This window comes from Camarhynchus parvulus, chromosome 15 (genome assembly GCF_901933205.1).
Source record: "Camarhynchus parvulus chromosome 15, STF_HiC, whole genome shotgun sequence".
Taxonomy (NCBI): Eukaryota; Metazoa; Chordata; class Aves; order Passeriformes; family Thraupidae; genus Camarhynchus; species Camarhynchus parvulus.
Window position 1 is genome coordinate 1,536,476 of NC_044585.1, and position 17,036 is coordinate 1,553,511.

At 49.3% G+C, this 17,036-nt stretch overlaps 1 protein-coding gene across 1 annotated transcript in view; it reads right to left on the reverse strand.

Annotated features, from left to right (window-relative positions):
- Positions 1-7,382, reverse strand: part of MTMR3 (myotubularin related protein 3) — a 75,035-nt gene extending 67,653 nt beyond the window's left edge. Inside the window, 1 exon segment of the mRNA XM_030958634.1 lies at positions 7,250-7,382. The gene's annotated coding sequence lies outside the window, so the exon portion shown is untranslated.
- Positions 7,383-17,036: the final 9,654 nt, after the last annotated feature.

Consider the following 17,036-nt stretch of genomic DNA (forward strand, 5'->3'; position numbering starts at 1 on the left):
GCAGAGAGTTGAGAGAAATGTTCTCACACTGAATTTCAAGCCAAGCTGCTCTGTGATATGGCAGGTGAGTTTTCTTCTCACTGTCTCTAATTTTGGCTCATCTGTTCTTTGTCAGGAGACAGACAAGTATTTGAAAAGCCTGAACTTAGAGACGCACAGAACAGCAGCAGTCAGCTTTGACAACAGTAATTTTAAGTTGGAGAAGACACCAAAGGCTGGATGCAGGTAAAACTCCAGATTCCAGCTGCAGCACATCCAGCACTAGGTCTGGAAAGGTCTCCAGCCCAACCAGGATGCATCAACCAGCACAACCTCCCAGCAGCTCATCTCTGTGTGGCTGAAGTTTCCGTGATAGCAATCACACACTTGCAGATAGCAATGGAACAGCAAAGCTTTCCCAGGTACACATTTAGGTCAATTATGGCTCCGAGAGATGAGATCAGACAGCCACAGCCACTGGCTTCCTCCTGTCCTCATCCACTCCCAGGGAGAACAGGGACAGCCAGGCTGCTGGTCCCTCCTAGCTACTGCACAGAACATCCCAGGGAAATGCTTTCTGCCAATTCCAAGCCTAGAAATACCAAGGAAACTTTCCACCAATTCCAGACTTAATGGCAGCCACTTCCATGAGCAGCCTTGGACTTAAACTCATTTTGAATGGACAAAGTGATATCATGAGAGTGACAGGACAGAGCTAAATGGTGGATCTGCTGCTAGACTGGATCCTTCTGACATCTCCTCTACAAAACTGAGGCTTCACTTCAAAGCACCTGAAGTTACTTTAGTCAGGTAGCATCTTGTGTAGGATGTGGAAGGTATTAAAACTCCACAGCCATAGCTCCACCAGTACAGTTTAAATAAATTGTTCTTAATCTTTATGTCCTCACTCCTATTGTTACAGTTTCTTTAATCCACCCTTCAGTTTCACACAGCTCTTCAATACTTTCAACTACTATTCCTAGCAACTGAAAAACCAAAAATCAGTATTCTGGTAGTCTACCTTTGACCTAGACAGCACTAAACTCTACATGACAGGGAAGATACTCTAAGGAAGATCTAATTTTCCATCTGTTTTCTGAAATCCTGCCACCAGCTGTACAGAAACCCCAAAAAATAAGAATCCTACTTGCCCAGAACAGTCAAACCTCAGAGGAACTGAGGAGTCAGACTCACAGGGCCTGGGAGTCTTATGATGCACATGAGCCCTGTGTGAGAGGCTGCTCCCAGGGTGAGCTGGGGAGATGCCCTGCAGCGAGTCCTGCCTTTGCTCCGCTCTCCAAGGACGCTCAGGAAGCCAGCCAAGTGCATCTTGTCTTCACAGACTCCATGTCAACCTACACAGACAGGATTTCTGCCCTCTCCTCCCTCAGGTGCCTGGTAGCAGCTCCCCCCAGGCACTTCCAGCAGCAGAACAAGCAGCATTGGAGAAAACAAGTCTCATTTTGTCAGGAGTCTGTCCTTTCCTGGCTGATAGAGAAGTCAAAACTCTCCTTTAAAGGTACAGGGAAAAAGAAACTATTTTTATTTGTCCTTTCAGGTAACACCACAGAATTAATGCTTTGATTACAGCCTTCGTTTGCAGTCCCAAATTTGGAGAAGCAAATGAGGCCCACAAAAGGGCAACACAAAACTGTTCTGTTTCTATAAATAATGTCTATACCAGTGCACAAATCTCTGGTATTCAAAAGAAAAACTACAAAGACTTAATTATGGCAATGCAGCAGCCTTCCTCCACAAATTCAACCTGAAGTGTATAACTTCCCCCCATACTGATTACATGTTCCAGAAACTAAACCTCAGAGTACCAGAACAATCCAAAATACTTAGAGACTATTAGACTTGTATATACAAAAGACTTCATCATACAGACAGGCAGCCTAGAGATTTATTTCATGCTACTTTGTTTTCAGAAATCTCAGTTAAAGAAAGATTTATACCATTTTCACTGGTTTTCCCTGATGAAAATCCTTCTTAAAATAGGGTACAAGAGCCTTTGGTAGAAGTCTTAGCCATGGGCTGGTGTGCTCACAGCAAGGGAGAAACACATCCAGGAAGTAAAGTTACTAGGACAATGATGTCCACTTGAAAGGTAGGCAGCAGAAATTAGAGTGGAAAAAGTCTTTTTCAATTCTTATCTCAGTAAGGGCTAAACCAAGCAAGACCTGAGAGGTTAAATCTGGTATAACTGCTAGAGATAGGTCCAGTAAAGAATAACTTCAGTTCTGAAATTAACTCAAGACGAGGTCACTCTGCAGATGATGGAGTTTTTGGAATAAAATTGAAAGGAGAGGAGCACAGATCACACAGCTTGAGATCAACACACACAGGATGGAAAAAGATAGTTAAATATCAAAGTAACAGAATACAAGTCTTTCCCACATGGATATTCACTGCCTCCTAGACCATGTTCTGGAAGCTCTGAGCCTCATGGCAGCCTTCCCTGCTGTCCAGTCCCAGAAGTCCAAAGATTTGAACATTCCCTGCTATGGCTCTCCCTCTGAAGAGCAAACCCTAGCCAGGGGCTGCTCTGTTCTGGCTGCCCTTTGGAAAGCCCAGCTCTTCTCAAGTGGCCAGGGACTAACACCAAGTTTCTGATTTCTTTCCAGCTTCAAGCTGATTCCACAGGTGACAGGGTAACTGTCCAAGCTAAGCTCATCTAGAACTAGTTCTAAGGCTTCACCAGATACAGAATCAACTCTGAAGCCGAGCCCCTGCACGCTGCAGAATCAGGTGGTGAACAACCAATGCCACAGAAGTCAGGGACTGCATCAGCCCCATCAGCACCTGGGATGAAGCTCTCTGCAGCAAGCCCAGCCCCATTTCCATCGTGGTTTGTCAGCCCATCACAATGAACGCTGCAAACAGCCAGATGTGCTGAGCAAGGCAAAGGACAACTTGCTTTGCTTGTCACCTCCCAGGGCTCCTCCAAGCCTCAGTTTCTTTGATGTTCTGCCCTCCTTCCACTTACACCCAGCTGCAAAGCTGCATTTTGAAGTATTTACAATTCAGTATTTTGGTTCTCTTTAAAAAGGGGGTTGATACTGCTTAGGATCTATCTGCTTGTGTTACTGAGGACACATTTCATTACTGGCATGAGTGGTTATGTACAACTGCCTGCCCCCAAGCCAGCCCACCAATGCTGCTTTACAGCTCTTCACTGCATTCCTAATCAAGAGGAAAAATAATGGATTTACTACTCCAAAATCAACTTCCACTGCAGTCTTGCTCAAGGTAATAATTTTTCAGAAATGGCAATAATTCAATACAGCAGCTTGGATAAGTTTAGTTACAATATCACTGAACAAGGAGCAACCAGCTCAAGTCTTCTAAAATCCAGCTCCCCCAAGGAAGGCCAAGAACACCCTATTTAGGAAGTCTTTTGTAGAGCCTGGGTTTTTCCCCCCTTCCTTATCAGAGTCTAGAAGAGTTCCACCACCACCATGATAGCTATTACAATGCCATTAGCTGCCTCACTCATGCAAATACACAAATTCCAAAAAAACTTCCAGATGGATCTTACCATGGTTACCTTGTCACAACTATTTCCAGCATTAATACCCATGAGGAGGAACAGTGCCTCTGAAGGATCCAGCTGCCCCAGGAAGTCCTACAGAGCACACATCCAGTTACCAGCTTAACCTGCAGCCACACTCACATGTCAAAACAACTGCTGCTTTCCAGACTTCATCTGAAGATTCCAAGTCTGAGGAGTTTCAGAAGACAAACCAAAGCGGCATCAGCAATTGTGTTTTAGGTGAAGCCTTTACAAACAGTGCTTCCTGCTGGACACCCACAACTCCAGAAACAGCTTTTCCATTTCAACCAACATTCCAGAAAGTTGCCTGTTTGCCCTCCCTCCCCTTCCTCCCCAGCTCACTCTGCATGGCTCTGCAGGCCCAAGCCTCACTTCCAGGTGCACACTGGTACTTCCTGAAGGAGAACAGAGCACTTGAGGCTCAGAGCACAACCTGACACCTCGTAACACACTGAACATCAGAGATACCACTGCTTGCAACAAGATCATGCTGCATTTCTTCCCTGCTACTACACACTGGTTCCTCCCTGTAGCTCTGAGCAGCAGGGATGGACTCAAGCCTTCCTTAAGGGATGACACATTGCCCCTGGAAAACCTACAGCCAACTGGGGGTTACCTCCCTGACACCACTACAGAAACTATGAAGCAGGTGAGGGGAACAACAGGTCAGGGAGACTCATGCTCCAGTTTACCCTTCTGTGGCATCAAGTCCATTCTGTCAGTGTTTCTCAGCTGCTCAAAGCAAAGAGACAAAGTTGGGGCTGTTTTGCTAAAGCTGCCCTCCAAATAAGACCAGTTGACACCAAAGGAGGCTGTGGTTTGTGACCTCTGCCCATCCCACAAGCAGCTGACACGTTTGCAATGCACACAGCAATGTTCAGGGCTAAGGCATCCAAGGTAGAAGCTGGAAAGCAGCAGGAGCTGAGGGCTCCAGCTCTTTGCTGGGCACAGTAAACAGCCCCAGTAAAATGTCAATTTTATTTCCAATTCCTCAGTTGCCACTGACTTCACTTTTAGGTCTTCACTCTGTCACTAACTTCACTTTGAGGTCTTTCACACAAACCACCCAGCCACCCTGAAATTTTGAAGTGCCACAAAGAAAGATATACTTGCCTTTAAACAATCCAGTTTTTCACAGGAATTACAGCACAAACTGAGCCCTAAGCATATCCCTAAAGTTTTCCTGACAGCACTGGGAAGTTACAGCACCAATATCTAGAAGAGGGCTGAAGTTCCAAGACATGAAGCTCATTTCTCAGAGTTTAAAACCCACATGGGATCTCACAGGCAGATCTTTACACAACCAGCTACTCAGGCTGGAGACAAATGCAGAACAGTTGCAGTTATTTCTGAGGCAATTCAGTATCTAACAGGTTATTTTGAGAGAAACATGACATTACTTTGATTCAGCCAGTGAAAGCTACTATGAAACACAGACATGTTCAAGTATCTGGGGATTTCATTCTGGTTCACAGGATTTGATAAGCACTAATCTGGCTCTTTGGAGTCACGTGCTCTGAAGACACCATCCACACCAACTGGAAGAGCCCCATCCTGTTGTATCCATTACAATTCCCAGTAGGAAGCCACCAGAGCAGGAACAGCCTTCACAGCCCTTGGAGCTGTGCAGGTGAACGATCTCAGGCTCCATGCTGGATGCCAAGCCAGTTCCTCCACAGAGACAATTCCTCTTCCCTGTCCCACCAGACCTGCCAGGCTCCTGCCTGTTACTCCAGCAGGCCAAAGATCCCCTTCTCCTAAGTTACTCCTTTTTTCCAGGTTACTTGCCAGCAAAGCACTGCACAGCCACGTTCCTCCTACTCCTGCAAGCTGACAACATACTTCTCTCCATCATCCTGGCTTGCATGTAGGTGGAATGAGATCTGACATAAAACATTGTATCCTCTATTTCAGAAGCCTGGGCAGGCTCCATTTCTGTCTCCTCCAGCTGCAGATGGCCATTTTTATGGAAAATAAATAAATAAAATGAAATGAGAGCTTATCAAGCTGACCTATTCCACTTTTGTGGTATCATTTGTGGGTTGCATGGCTTGTTCCTTGAGCAGGTTGACATTGATATTTTAATAATTGCTAGTGCAGCCAGTTCGTGCACTAGATACCAACAGTACCTCAGACAGGCACTGCCAGTGAGAGAATTCAGCTTGGCTCTCCATTTATCATTCCTATAACCTGAAGTGGGACAAGAGCACCTTTCAGTGCAGAGATATATCACTGTTGGTGCACCTTTGCCCTTCCCCAGGCTCCAAAACAGGCACAGAACCTTGTCACTGAGACACTTTAGAACCTCATGCCCCGCCTTCACTTATCTGCACCAAGTTTCAACACTTACAGCCCAGTATTTCCTGTGCTAGGAAAGAAAGCACCACTTCTATCTCTCAAGCCCACTGTAATCAGTAACAGCTGAAGCAAAGCAGGTATCAGATGTCAGCCTCCTCCCCTCCAGTTTACAAGCACTCCTTCATAAAACCTCCTTCATCTCCATCAAAAAAGTTCATTTCCTAATACCATATGGTTTAGCAGCAGACAAAAGGCATCTCAGTCCTTTATCTGAAGCTCAGAGCATGACAGGTACTACAACAAACCTGTCATAGCTCCTTCCATCACACTGCCACCCCTTCCCAGCAGACTCACCTTTATAATATAAATAATATAAAGATGCTTTTATATTCACCAGAAAGCCAAGCTGTGCTTCCACTCAGCACTACCTGACGTGATTCACTAGCCAAGTTCTTTTCTTCTAAAAGAAAGCTCTATTGCACATGGCTACATCACACAAGAAAACAAACAGGTGAAGCACACAGAAAAGTGCCTACAAGACGTGAAGTCTGCAAGAGTTGCAAGCTCACACCCAACCTTCCCACAGCAAGGGAAGTGTGCACAGAAAGGAAAGAAATCAGTTTCCTGTATAAAGTTGTGAAGAAACACCAGGTCTCATCTGCTGATCAAGAAAACATTCTCTAAAAGAGCAAGAGCAGGAACAACTTCAATGCACAAACTTAAACTCCACGTTGGGGGGCAAAGCACTTAGCGGGGAAGGGCAACATCTGCTCACATCCCAGCGAAAGAACAGAACTGTTAAAAGGAACACGGGGAAGAGGCGTAATTAAAGCCCCAAAACCATATAAATAAAAAGTCTTAACAAGTCCCACTTAGAAAAGGAACAGGAATTTCGGCCGCAAGCACAAGGGCAGCTGAACACTGCTGACACCACAGCCCCAGCGGCCGGAGCAGCCGAGCAAGGGCCGGCGGCTGCCGGCGGCATGGGACGATTCCCGGCCGGGCTCGGCGGGGACCGGCCACCCGAACGGGCCGGGCGGGGGGCGGCAGCGTCGGGCGAGGCCCGCGGGCCTCGGGCAGCAGGAGCCCCTTTGCCCCGGGGAGCCCACCCTGCCCCGGCCGCCCGAACCCGGCAGCGCAGGGCCCGGCCCCGGGCCGCCCGGCATCGCCGCTCGCCCGTGAACGAGAGGCCGCCGCACCGCGGCCGCGGAGCCGGGCCGCCTTCTCCTCCTCCTGCCAGCCGTGCCGAGCAGAGCGGGGCCGAGGGCGCCGTGCCGGCCCCGCCGCCGCCCCTCGCCCGCAGCCGAGGGGGCGTGTGCGGCCCTCAGTGACAGCGCGGCCGCGCTCCGCCAGGCCCCGGCGCGGCGGACCGGCCCTCCCCGCAGCAGGACAAGGGGCACCCCGGCAGGTCCTTACCGCTGGGCAGGGCATGGCGCGGAGCCCCCCCCCGTGCCGGGGCGCGGCGTCCTGCCGGGGCCGGGGCCGGGGCCGGGGTCGCTGCGGGCTCGGGGCCGCCGTCGCCGCCTCACGGACACAACAACATGGCGGCCGCGCGGCCTCCTCCCTCCTCCCCCCGCGGGGCGGGGCCGGCGCGCGCCGCTCCCGCCCTCCGCCCTGAGGGGAGGGGAGGGGGGAGGGGGGGAGGGAGGGGGCGGTGGCTGCGCCGAGGGGACCGCGGGGTCGCGGAATCAGGGAATCACGGAATCGCGGCGCCACCAAGGTTGGGAGATCATCTACCGGTTTAAGAGCATCTACTGGTTTAGGAGCATCTACTGGTTTAAGATCGTCTCTTCCAACCGTCAGCCCAGCACCGCCACCGTAACCCCTAAACCACCACCCCACATCACCCAGCGACAGATGCAGACGCCTCTCGAAGGCACCGAGAGAGGGTGACTCCACCACCCTCCACCTCCCTGGGTAGCCCCTTCCGAGGTCTGACCGCCCGGACGGTGAAAAGTTTTTTCTAGTCTGTAACGTGGCGGCCCCGCTGGCCTCAGCGCTCGCCGTGCCCTCAGGAGGCGGCTGCCATCCCTCGGCCCCTCAGAGCATGGAAGGCAGGGTCGACAGGGATGAGTAAGGGACTGAGCATCTCCCTGACGAGCAGACACTGCCGGAGCCGGGCCTGGCTAGTCTGAAGAAGGGAAAACTCAGAGGGGATCTCATCAATCCGTGCCAGTATTTCCAAGGGGTGTCAGAGGACAGTACCAGATTGTTTTCAGTGGTGCCCAGAGACAAAACAAGGAGCAATGGCCATAAACTAAAACACAAGAAGTTCTACCTCAACGTGAGGAAGAGCTATCAGTTGAGCAGAGCACTGGACAAGCTGCCCAGGGAGGGCATGGAGACTCCCTCTCTGGAATAATCCAAACCCTGGACATATTCCTGTATCACCTGCTCAAGGTAACCATCTCCAGGGGGTTGGGCTGGGTGATCCACAGGTCTCAGCTATTCTGTGGTTCTGTGATTCTGTGAAGCCAACTTGCCTATTATCCCCCTGTGAGGTCCATGAGCCTTGCACTGGCTGAGCAAGGCTGTGGAACAGGCAGGGTCTCAGGAGAGGTTTGGCAGCCATCTCGTATTGTGAGTCAGGTAACAGTGGAGGTGTGTGCTGAGGGGGGCTGAGGTGTGTGTTCTCACACCTCACTGCCATCCATCCTCCTCAGGATCCTCAAAAATCCCTGGAGAAACACCCTATTCCCCTGAACAGATATAACCAGGGATTAGCTCAGTTGGTCAGGGCGGTGCCGCTAACACAAAGGCTGTGGGTTCAGTCCCTATAAGGGCCATTCATTTAAGGTTTGGACTTGATGATCCTCGTGGGTGCCTTTGAACTCAGAATATTCTGTGATCTACAGAAGCCGTTCTGGTGTGCAAGGTCTTCTGGCCGATGTTTCCAGCGTTGCTTTGGTGACATTCAGCTCAGCTGTGGGAACATGTGTGGCCCCACGCCACCAGGCCATGCGCTGTCCAAGCCACCCTGCACAGCCCATGGCTCCTAAAGCATGAGGTAACGGGGAGCTGGGAGCCAGCACCAGGCTGGACTGCCAAAAACCACATGGAAACTGAGAGACTCAGATAAAGCAAAAGGCCTGTGAGCGTTAAGCTACAGAAAACACAGGAAAGCTGGAGAGTGGCAGCAGTGTTGGAGGTGGCAGGAATGTTGCTGGTTCCAAAATGAAGCTCTAGCTAAGCCTTGTGTAATGGAGCTCCTTTCCAGCAGCAAGATTTATATCTGGGCTTTGTTGCAACTGTGATGGATCGTTAATGTTTTATTTTTATACATATCTTTAATTTACAATACCATATGTAGGTCAGGTTGTACTTTTGCGGGAGATTTCCACCTGCTCCTCATGTTTGCCTTGATCTGAAATGAAATGCTTGCAAGTAGCTATAAAATGCACTCCTAAATTATCCCCAGGACTCTCCCTCTGAGTCCAAGGCTAGTCATTGTAACAGATGGACTTCAGTCTGTCATTAGGTCATGTCTAAGCTGGAAGGAGCATAAGTGTTCAGAGGGAGCAATGCAAAATACAGAAGCCTGTGTCTTCACACTCAGATATGAGCCACGCAGTGAGCTGTATTCTGGTTTGGCTCCCTTGGTCAGGGACAGCAAACATTTGAAAGGGAGTTAATCAGCCCCTCTGAAGGGATTTTTTCCAACAACAAGCCATCATCTGAATGCAAATGTGATCTGATTGTCAATATGTACTTTCAGGGGAACTTTGGAAGAAATACAGGTAAGTGAAGGGAAAAACAGGATTCCTGGCCTGTTTACACCCAAAAGGAATGAAAATATGTAGAGCCAGGAGAGCTGTAGCTGAAAAGGATGTGTGTTGACAGCATCAGCAAGCAAAATATGAATTTTGAGAAGTCCCTGCTAAATGTTGCCTTTTGCAGTGTGCCTGGAGGGAGATCAAATGTGACCTACTTTGGGAAGCTGAATCCTGGAGACCTGGGGCTCCTGTACAGCAGAACCTGCTGGGTGCTCCTTCTGGTCCTTAAAGAGGGGGAAATCCTGCAGTGCCATCCCTGTGACAGGAAAAGCTGGCACTTCCAGCTGCTTGTTATATTTGTACATTTTATCTTTACCAATCTGGTCACACACAGTGCACGGAGTCATTCCATGTCTTGTGTCCCAAACCTCTCTGTATCTTATGTTCCAGTGTTAAATGACTTTTACTTCTATTTTCCATGATGATCAGAGCAAAGGATAAGAATTATTTTATGGAAATGGAAATTACTGGACCCAAAGGAAGAGCAAGGCCTGTGAGAACCTGACACACAGCTCAGGGAACGAGGTGTTCCCAAACCCAGGGTCCTGAAGGACCTGCACTGTATCCTCACTCATCCAGTACAGGGGTTTTAATTTGGGGGGTGGAGGGTGGTAATGAATTATGGAGGAACTGCTGAAGCCCTGCCTGCTTTTAACGTGGAGGAAGTAAAGCAATCCAGCCATTCAGACACCTGTTAGTGTGACCTCAAGAGCATTAAAAGCTTAAAATATAAAATAAAAAGGAAAAAGTTGAGGACAGGCAAGTAAGTTTAAAAATGTAAAATACAAATGTGTAGTGTCTTTACACATACATAAAGATTGATTGCTTGTAACTAAGATTAACTAAATTATACCCTTGATAATTGTTTCCTAGACGTGGATATATAATAGATGCATTAATTTATTCAGTAAATTAGTGAAAAGCAGGTCCATAAAAAGGACAGCTAGATGGAAAAGGCAGGGAAGTCACCTCAAACATGCACCAGCTGTGGCTGCACCAGCAGCCACAGGGAAATTTGCCAAATTTTTGCACAGCAGCTAAAGGGAATTTATGAGATTACCAAGGGAGGAATGGGCAGAAAGTGCCTGGATTCCCATGTTCCCTCCAGGTAGTCTCACCTCCCTGGATCCCAGGACCACAGCCTGGCCCGTGTGTGCTTTTGCTCTTGCACAATATTTTTCAGACAGGCCTTGGAACAAAAGGTAGGAGGGAGCTGATGGCATTTGCTGATGGCACAAAGCTGGGAGGCACTGGCTGTGCAGCAGGAATAGCTGTACTGCTGGAAGAGCTGGATAACATGGAGTGCTGGCACACTGGAAATGGGATGAAATTTAATAGTGGAAAGTACAAGGTCATGCCCTTGGGAATTGCTAACAAGAATCTCTGCCACAAGCTGGGAGCTCATCAGTTGGAAATGACAGAAGAAGGGAAAAATCTGGGTGTATTTGTTGGTCTCGAGATGACGACAAACTCCCAATCTGAAGCAGATCTGACAAAAAGCACACACACATGGAGGTATTTCCAGGAGAAGGGGAATGTTAATGCCATTATAGAAGCCTCTGCTGCAGTCTTCTCTGGAATTAAGCATGCAGCTCTGGTCGCCTTTAATCAGGGGACACAAACTTAAAATGTGACTGGAAAGTAATTATAGGCTAATCCTGACTTTTTCTTATAGGAGGATCTTGAGATAATTTGTTTAGCCAGAAAACCTGAATGCTGAGAAAAGATACAGTTGTTCTTTGTGAAACTTGGGGAGTAAACATAGCAGTAAACACATCTCCCTTAAGAGCAAGGGTGATGTTCCTGTAGGAGAAAACAAGTATCCGATGGCCATGAGAAGTCTGGGCTGAAACATGAGAACACCAGAGCTTCCAGCAGCTCAAGTCCCGAGGCTCTGGGTCATCCTTCCCAGAGCTGCTGTCCCCTGATGCCATTGCCACCAACAGCTGACCCTAAAAGCCCAGTGAGTCCTATCCAAACTGTTCTTACCATTTGGGGCACAGCCATGGAGTCACCAACTGGCTTCTTATGGAAAGGAAAGAGGTGCCTGGTGTGGGAAGACATTCCTTGGGCTGCAGTTGCAGGCCAAGTGTCACCTGAGTGATTGGCTGTGTTAAAATCTGCACGTGGTGGTGGTGAGGTGACAGCATCCTTGTCCTGGGTCACCCCACCCTGGTCCCTCAGATCACCTTTCCAGAGGCTGCTCCCATGCCCATCCTGCACAGGGCTGCAGTCCTGGAGCCATCCCCACCTAGAACAGGGAGAAACAGCAAAACCAAAGGTGTGCCAGGTCCTTTCCTGCCCCTGCTACCACCCAGGGCCCTTTAATACACTTCCCTCCTGTGGCCCCAAGAGCCACCTCGGCATTTACAGGCTGTTTCTGTTATGATGAAAAACTGATGGCAGGGTTAGATATGTCTTAAAAAAACAGCACACCGAGTCCTGGTTCAGTAAGAACAGTCAGACCACGGAACACAGGGCACTTTGCTTTCTCAGGGCTCCAAACTGGCTCCCTTGGTCAGTTTTTTTACCCATACCCAGCTCTCCTCAACCCATCTCTCCTATTTTGTTTGGGTTTTTATATTTTTTATTCTATTTAAATGTTTCACTCGTTTTACTCTCCTGGGTTTTTGATGAATGCCTGAAAGGAACACTGATCCTGACCACAGTATTTACACTGTGTTCCTCCATGTGTAGGTGTTTCCATTCTTCCTGCTCCCACCCAACAAGTGCTGTTCCATTGTTCATTCAATACAAGTGGCAGCAGGTGACATTGGGGTCAGCGCAGAGTGAGGGCCACCCCTGATTCAAATGTGCCAGGAGAGAGGCACTGCCAGTCATCCTGATGGGGCCCCAAAACAGATGCTCTGACTCATTCCCTTGCAGAGATGAATAATTTGAAAATAATGAGATTTTTATTACATGCATATCATTTTGGTCAGAACATTTTGCAAGAGCCTCATTTTAGGATTTTTTTGTCTTGTAATAACCCCATTTTACAACAAGATGTGCCATTAGCGACGCTTCGCTGCAGGGGAGCAGCATGAGGACGCTGCCTTGGCTGCCCATCAAGATGATTATCACAGGACTACTCAAACAGGAGCACTTGGGGGACTCAGAACTCCAAATTCAGTGGAACAGAGACAATGTTTTTGAGCAAACACTGGAAATGGCTTTGGTGTTTCCAGGTAGGACCACAGCTTGCTGGGCCTGGCTCTGCAAGGATGCCAATTGGTAGTTAAAGCTGAAGCCATTGGTATTGAGGATGTGCCAGGAGTTCAGTGTGGGCAGAATGTCCAGAAATCTTGGCTTATGGATGCTTATATTATTTTCTTTAACAGACTAATAATCCACATGAGAGTATTATTAGATTAATATGGGTTCATGTTAGACTCATAATTTTCTCCTGTGGATCCAGGCTGGGAGAGTTGGGTCTGTTTAGCTGGAGAGGAGAAGGCTCCAGGGAGAGCTCAGAGCCCCTTGCAGGGCCCAAAGGGGCTCCAGAAGAGCTGGAGAGGGACTGGGGACAAGGGATGGAGGGACAGGACACAGGGAATGGCTTCCACTGCCAGAGGGCAGGGATGGATGGAATATTGGGAATTAGGAATTGTCCCCTGGGAGGGTCTGAGGCCCTGGCACAGGGTGCCCAGAGCAGCTGGGGCTGCCCCTGGATCCCTGGCAGTGCCCAAGGCCAGGCTGGACGCTGGGGCTTGGAGCAGCCTGGGATAGTGGAAGAGGAGTGGGAATAGGGTGAATTTTAAGATCCCTTCCCACTCAAATCATCCCATGACTTTGTTTGCTTCGTGAGATAAAAAGTAAAAGGTTGAAAGCATTTTCTGCTGAATCCGTCTTTTCTCTGGAAAAGCAAACTGGCACAACTCTAACCTGTGTCATGTGCTGTGTTGCTACAACAAAGCTGCCTGAAAAAAATGCTTTTCATAATAAACCATATCTATTTTCCTTAATAAGCACTTAATCACCTTCCTCCTGAGGTTGGATAATTAGAGAAACAGCAGGCAAAGAGAGGGCAAGAAGCTGTTGGATCAGAGGAGCTGCTTGAAGTATCATTAGAAGATGATATTATTTTAGCTGAATATCTGCAGTGATAATTCCTTCCTGCAGACACAGCCTGGTAACCTGCTCAGGGCTGTGCCTGCTGGGAATTCCCTCCCACAGGAACTTGCTCCATTAAAACTCCAAAGCTGAGCAGCTCTTGGTTCCTCTGGCCAGGTGGATGCTGTAGCTGCAGCCTCCTGGAGCAATGGGAACTGGCATTCCTGCCCCTGCACTGCTGCAGTGCCACCAGGGCATCAAGGGAGAAGCATCTTGGGTCACCTCTGGTGACTTTCATTAGTGACCAAAATAAAAGTTATCCTACAATAAGACTTCAGGCTAAGAATAAACTTAGAGGAGGTTAATTGGAGCCTGATGGAAAATTGGAGACAGAGTTAATAAATTACTGTGGGATCCATCAGGTCAACAGTTTAACACTGACACCTTTGGCTCTGTGGCTGTCAGGGACGTGCTATGGAAGGTGTCATTGTCATTGAGGGGCTCCAGTGTGTCCAGGGCAGGGAACGGAGCTGGGAAGGGGCTGGAGCCCCAGGAGAGGCTGAGGGAGCTGGGAAGGGGCTCAGCCTGGAGCAAAGGAGGCTCAGGGGGCCCTTGTGGCTCTGCACAGCTCCTGCCAGGAGGGGACAGCCGGGGGGGTCGGGCTGTGCTCCAGGGAACAGGGACAGGAGCAGAGGGAACAGCCTCAGGCTGGGCCAGGGCAGGGACAGGGTTGACATTAGGGAATATTTCCTCATGGAAATGGTTGTCCAGCCCTGGCACAGCTGCTCAGGGCAATGCTGGTGTTCCCATCCCTGGAAGTGTTCATGGGTGTGCATGGATGTGCACTTAGTGGCTGGTCTAGTTGCCAAGGTGGTAATTGGTCAGACTGGGAGGCCTTTTCCAATCTGCATGATTCTGTGATTCCAAGGTTTGTAACTTCCATTAGTCCTTGATAAGTTAATGTGTATATCGTTAAGATAAAAGGAAAAAGTAGAGCTGGACTGAAATATTGCAAAGCCCAGGGTTATCCTGATTCATGCCTATTACTGTAATTGCATTTCAGCTGCTTTGAACATTTAATGGCCAATTTCTACAACTTTGCAATTTAGTACTGCAGGTCTCTCTCTTTTTTTTTTTTTATTATGCTGACATTTTCCTCAGCCATTTTATTACTCTTTCATTTTACTCTATTTTTTAAGTATCTTTAAAAGTGCTGGTCCTTCAGGGTTCCCTGGCCCCTCTGACCTGTGCCTGAGCAGCATTAAACCCTCTTTGGTGTCCCTTGGAGAAGCAGGGGGGGCAACAGGGGCCTCACCTGCTTTAGGTGTGCGCTGAGACTCCTGTGTGAGAACAGCTCCCTTTGGGGCTGCACAACAAAGCAGATCTTCTCCCCAACCCTGGGCTGTCATTTGGGATTTGAGGTGGGATTTGAGCAAAGCCAGAAGCCGTGGAAGCCTTGGTGCTGTTGGAGAAGCTGGACTGCCATGCCCATGACAGCCCAGCAAGGAAAACACACTGACCTCCAGCAGCACATCACTGGGGTTGCTCCAGCCTTCCTGTTCTCCTCCTGGTGATTTTTGTGTGGCTCAAAATGAAAAAGCTGCTTTTGTGTCTTGTCATCCTCCGAGTGGGGAGCAGCCTCCCCACACAGCCGGAGCCAGGAGGGGATCCCTGGGGAGCTGTCACAGCACTGGGACGGCACTGCTGGAACAGGGCTCTCGTTCTGTGACATCTGATCATCCTCACCTTTACCTTCAGTGCTGAACAACTTCCTCCTGCCCATGGATCACACCAGGGAAGGAGCCTTTCAATAAAAGATCATTTTCCCAAGATTTTTTCATGGAGAAATTCTGCTCCTCCACATGTGATCTGAAGCCTGCTTGCCCTGTACCTTCAGATGGCTTTGGACTGAACCTTGAAAAATGGATTTTCAGCACAACCACCAGCCAGCTGACTTTAATGCTTTGCCTTATCTGTGCAAGACAGGTCGGCAGTTTCCCTGCACACTGAGATCAGAAAGCTGTGATTTCCATTAAGATTTCAGATTTAACTTTTACCGTCATGAAGTCTTGAAGATCTCTGGCACATTGTCACAGGTGAACAGATGCAGGGGTTTTTTGCCAGATATATCTATACGAATAGTGTGTCTGCATATAGTTATTTAACTGGGTTATACAAGTGGAGTTAATATCCCCAGTTTTAGGCAGAGGCTCCAACAGCTCATGGTGCTTTAGGAAATCAAATAGGGAATACACAGTTGGTAAGGTTAAAAAAACACCCCAAAAAGAGGAATAGTGACTCAAAACAGCTCGATGACACATTCAAAGCCCACTGAGTCACCTGGCATCTTACCAGCACTGCTCTGAGGAGGGTTGGCACAGGAGGGGACATAAACAGATGCCTTTGCGAGGGAATCATATTTCAGTTGCCAAGTGTTCTCCTCCAGGAAAAAGAATTGGAGCAAACCTTGGACCGACATCACTGCTGGGGTTTGGTTCTGGTAGGCTGTTCTGCACAGCGTGTTGGTGCTGGGACTCCACTGCCAAGCTCTGACAGGTGCACTGATGTTTGAGAAATAGAAACTATGAATATTTCATTTAAAAATTACTAATTCAACAGAATGGGGGAGATGGCAGGTTCCAGACAGCCCGTGGTGACATTTGCAGTGTGAATCCCTAACACCCAGCTCGGTTCCACGGGAACAGAGCCCGGCTGTGCTGCCGGTCCGGGGGGAGCCCTGGGGTGTGCGGCTCTCTGCTCGCTCCCCCGCGGGGTCAGGGGCACCCCGGTGCCAGCACAGCCGCACGGCGGGCAGCGAGAGCCCCGTTTGTGCGGAGTGTGCGGGCACGGAGGGCACCGCGGCCGGGACTCGGTCCAGCCCGTCCCTAAGGAGCCACGCGACACAGCGCACGGCGTGCTTTCTATTTTAGGCCACTTTGCCATCTAAAGCCGGACTCTGGGCTAAGGTTAGCAGGAGTTCCCTGTGGACAAGGAGGAGAACCGAGACGCTTCGGAGCAGAGATTGGTGACGGCTGGATGTGCCCGTGTCACCCTGCAGGCTGAGAAGCGCCCGGTTCCCGGAGTTTCGGTGCGGTGTAAATGTGACTGATGTAGTCTGCTCTCACTATCGGTGCTCGTAGGAATTGACAGGCGCTGCCCGACTGTAATGCACACACCCGTCCCGGGGGAGCAAGGGGAAGCCCCAGCCGAGGGAAGCAGTCTGGGGGCTGGGAGGGTCGCCGGCTGTGACAGGTCCCTGTCCCCGCAGAACCCCTTCCCTGCCCGGCCTGTGACACTGGATGGGGCAGCGCAGTTAAGTTAAAAAGGTCTCCTTCAAAAAGGTAATTTATTGAACCAGATGATTTTCCTCCAAAGGA